General features: G+C 33.3%; 1 long non-coding RNA gene across 1 annotated transcript; it reads right to left on the bottom strand.

Annotated features, from left to right (window-relative positions):
- Nucleotides 1–1,409: 1,409 nt before the first annotated feature.
- Nucleotides 1,410–4,421, bottom strand: LOC132314818 (uncharacterized). Its single transcript, XR_009483511.1, has 3 exons — nt 4,175–4,421; nt 3,312–3,369; nt 1,410–1,697 (listed from the first exon to the last, which is right to left on the bottom strand). It is a non-coding gene; the product is annotated as an uncharacterized LOC132314818 (long non-coding RNA).
- Between the last annotated feature and the right edge of the window lie 389 nt (nt 4,422–4,810).

Here is a 4,810-nt window from a genome sequence, read left to right as displayed (position 1 = left end):
ACATCCGCTACAATGTATGGATAGTCAGTAGATATTAGTCTAATCCTGGATTTGATAACTGGTTTGTTATGAAAAATATCATAAAGTACCTTAGGAGAACCAATGATCTCATACTTATTCACGGATGTGATGATTTCCCTTTTATTGAGTTCTAATTTTCAATCAGATGTAGATACTATAAGGTCTATGCCTTGGCATATGTTCACTCAATAAAAGGGAAATCAGTTGGTAGATTGTTAAGCGGATTTCAACTGCTAACTCAAACCTGAAGGTGGAGTACATTGCAGCCTTAAAGGTAGCAAAGGAAACATTTTGGTTTGATCTCACTGATTTAGAGGTTGTGGAGCATACTAGCCTACCTATCGAGCTATATTGTGACAATAGTGCAGAAGTAGTCTAAACCAATGACTCAATGTTCCATAGAGAAATAAGGTACACTGAAAGGAAGTATCATGTCTTACATGATATTGTCCGGCAAGAAAATGTATTCGAGGCTAGAACATTGCATTGGAACACAACTTTGTTGATCCATTAACAAAGGTGTCATCAATCAATAGTTTTGATCGTTGCCTAGATAACATTGGAGTTAGATGCAATTAGAATTGGCTATGAGGGCAAGTGGGAGCTGTTGGGATATATATGCCCTGGCATAGCAAATTCCTATTTGGATTATAGTGATATATATTCCTGATATATCTGAAATATTTATGATTTGTACAATTGGTGAATTCAATGTATTATGTTTCGATTCATTATGGAATTGATAGTGTCCACTTGATTACAAGAGATATTTATATATGTATGTGATGGTGATCAATACATGAATATAAATAGTATTCATTAATTGTTCATAGTCGGTAATTATGGATGGACTCATTATTAATTAAGATTTAAACTAGATCTGCGTTAGGTTGAGATATATTGCGAGAGCCGTCGTATGCAATTGCTCCCTATCATTGCTATAGCATTTGACTCTTAAGCATGAGAGAAGTATAGACTATTTTATTAATTAGTAATTACTTTGATTTGTTCGGTGGAATCTTCGGAATTGTAACAACTCGGATTTCTCAACCCGATGCTTTAGTGATGAACCGGAAGTTGACCCGATAACGGACCCGAAATGCGAAAGCGAAAGAAGCCAAATGAGCTCAAGAGTTGTACGTCATCCTTAAGGTCCCAAAATGACTCTCCATGAAGCCACGGAACTCAAATGAGCCAAGCAAATGAAGCAAGAATGCCTAACCCGAAAAGAGATGAACTAAGGGCAAAATGATCATTTCTCATTGAAAAGGGTGCCACCGTGCACACCATTGGAAGGACAACGAAAAATAAACAAAATTAGACTCAAGAATCGTCTGATTCTGAGTCCGGGCAGAAAAGATATGAAATTCCAACACCCGATGTGAAAGTTATGAAGCAATGACTTAACATTTTCCAATATTTTCATAATAAACTTTGAAAACAAAAGTGCATAGAAAACGAGATACATGTCATTGGCCTCCGGCCTCATCTCATACACGTTAAATACATTGAAAAGAGTGCACTTACGTACACTTTACATATACGAATCAACGAATACAAGTTTAAACAAATAGGGCTACAAAGAGGCATCTTATGTTAACACTTGCATAAAATAGAAACTTAGAACTATAAGCCATCCAAGGAGCAATGGAATCTTCAAATCCTGAGTCCTGTACCTGAAATATGCCCCAGTATCGTAGGGGTGAGTAACATAAAGCTACTCGTAGGAGATGAGCATGCATTGACCTAGCATTTTACAATTTTATCACCTTATGGTGAAACATGTTAAAGGAGCTCATGCCACCTAACGTCTATGTCAAGATGAGACCTAGGGAGCATCGTAAGCTACGTAGATCATTTATATCATAATCACATTATTCATGCAATTCAAACAACATGGAAACATGTTATACAAGGCAACAAGACATAGATTCTCTAAGTCTACAACTCGAAATCCAAAATACGAAAACAACAAGAGTGGGTCATGCCACCTAACGTCTATGTTCAAAATGAATCTATAAGGTCATTCCTAAACTACATTTGAACATCAAAACACAAATTATGATATCGATGCAATTTAACCAACAATGGAACTTCCAATACAACGCATGAAGCATGCTTTCACAAAGCTACATCTTAAGCTCAAAATAGGAAATCAAATAAGGAATAACAAGTTACGATATCATCTAGTTATCAACTTGAAATGAAATATGAAATCAAACAAAGTAGATACTCGGACGTCACGCCGGATCAGACCGACAACATAGTTACTTTAGGGTTACTAGCTCATGGGTAACCTCCCTATGTGCGCACTAGACTGTATAGAGGGATAATCCCCCGTACTAGAACCAAGTCCTAGCCGTACCCAAATAATGACATCCCCAAGTTTCCAAAATCAACAAATTGTGCAACAACGTATATATATCAACATGTATATACAAGATATCAACTATTTACCGAGCACAATCCAAATTTTGGAAACTTATACAATTCATGCTCAAAATTCACAACTACTATGGCATGTAAGATGTCAAATACAAAGTGTGCAATTCCTTACACATAGCAACAATATATTCAATAAGGAAAAACATATTCTCATGAATATAAAAGTAACAATTATGTTATCCAATGCTCAAAAGTAATCAAGTGAACATACATTAAATCCAAATTCATAATTTAAATATAGAAATAACTTCCAAAATGCAATTAAATCCATGGAGTAATAAAATAGAATTTAATTAAACATAAATAGTTAAATTCTCTAAATTCCAAGTTAATTCAAATAACCTCAATTTAATATATATTGAAAGACATGTCATGGTCATCATATATATAATATCAAATGACAAGTTAAGTGATTAAAACACTTAAAACAAAGTTAATCAAGCTAATTAATTAATTTCCTCTAGATTTTTAAACAATTCCAAATGCCCTCAATTTAATCTATGTTAGAGAACATGCCAAGGCCTATTTAAATACCACATTACAACTTGATTTAATGCTTGATACAACCATATGAATTAAATTTTCACTAAAGATAAATATTAAATAAAAGTTGTAATTCTTAATCAAATGATTCAAATTTAATATATGTTAACCAACATATCTAAACATAATTTCCTAACATGTTACAATTCAAATCAAAGTTATACATCATCAAAAATTTTAAATCTTATACAAAGAAATAAAAATTACTAACTTCCTAAATTTGATACAAGGCATACATATATGTTGTATAATCATGGCAAACACACAACACAACACACAAATAATCCTAAAACATTCCCTACCTCAATTGGAATGAAAATCCCAATTACCACTAAAATGAAATCGCCCCAAATTTTCGGTCTGCAAAACAAATTTTTCAGCTTGCTTCCTTCAACTTGTAAAATTCATAAAAAATTCAATTCTAACCCAAATTGAATGAATCCAAAGCCCAATGAAAGCATAAATACTGTAATTTGATAATATTAATTTAGTTTAACAAAATATTTTCCCAATTGAAACAGTTTTGACTCACAACTTTGAAACAAATTCTGCCCAGAAAACACATTTTCAGCCTGTAGCTTCCAACTTTGAAAATTCATAAAAAATTCATTTGACATCCAAATTTGGCAAACCTAATTTATTTTGGAAATAAACATATGAGAGTGTAAAACTGGAAATTTAAGCCATGATCCAATGTCAAAATGTTAGTGAAATAAATCATCTAAAAATATGTTTTCCAGCTGCAATAAAAACATGGACAGCAGATAGTTTCGGATTTTAAAAAAAATTTAGAAATGCTCTAAAATCGTGAAAAAATTCTGAGTCATGTAAAACCCATGGGGGAAGTTCTAGTAAAAATTTCAAGGCAATTGAAGCACCATAACTCCATATAAAAATTCATTTCCAGACCGAAAAGGAAAAGCTTCAAATTTCCAACAACTAGCTTGCAACTTTAAAAATTCATAACTAATTCATTTTAAATCCAAATTACATGAAACCAAAACTAAATGAAAGCTAATTGAGTATATTTTCATATTCTATATTTAATTTGACAAGATTAATTTCAAGTTAAAACAATTTAAGGGCAAAATACTAGTCCTTCTCTTCCATGCATGTAAAACACTCAATAATGACATAAAAATACTTCAAAATAATAGATCAATACCTCACTAGAGAATAGAATCTCTAGATACCAAAGCAAAACTAGGAGTTAGGCTAGATCCTTCAAGGGTTTTGAAGAGGAGGATGAGGGGAATAAAAAGTATTCCAAACTTTATGGTCTAAAGTAAGTGGAAGGGCCTTAAAGATCAAGGTCAATGCCTAAGACTTTAAGCTTCATCCATGGAGGCTAGGGTTTTCTTGTAAGGAAGAGAATGAAATAATGTGGTTAAGTGTGAGTGGAGGAAATAGAAATCCTCCACTCACTATGTGCTCTTACACCATGGTCAACACACACATCTATGGTCAATTACACAAAAACCCTCATTTAAAACCATAATCCCAAAGTGGCCCAAAGATATTTGCAAGACTAAATTGTGAACCTACACTTGTCACCAATCCATGGCTCCTTCCTAGGCTTAATCCCACACCTACACTTGTCAACCATCCAAGCCAACAAGTGCACCAATCCTAGGCCAACTAGTGGGTGAATCCTCACCCTCTAAATGTCATCATCCAATGCATTAAAGTGTTTCCACACAAATGTCAACAAGTGGACCAATGAGAGTGTGACACTTGTCACACTTTTCAAAAATTGCAAAAAGGTCCTTTTTAAAAATATCTTTCAAATTTAATTGCAAAA

This window comes from Cornus florida, unplaced genomic scaffold, assembly GCF_030987335.1.
Source record: "Cornus florida cultivar Cherokee Brave unplaced genomic scaffold, ASM3098733v1 CherokeeBrave_3.0.0_Hap2_Chr06, whole genome shotgun sequence".
Lineage (NCBI taxonomy): Eukaryota > Viridiplantae > Streptophyta > Magnoliopsida > Cornales > Cornaceae > Cornus > Cornus florida.
The sequence above is the reverse complement of the archived record's forward strand: the minus strand, read 5'-3'. Positions and strand labels throughout refer to the sequence as shown.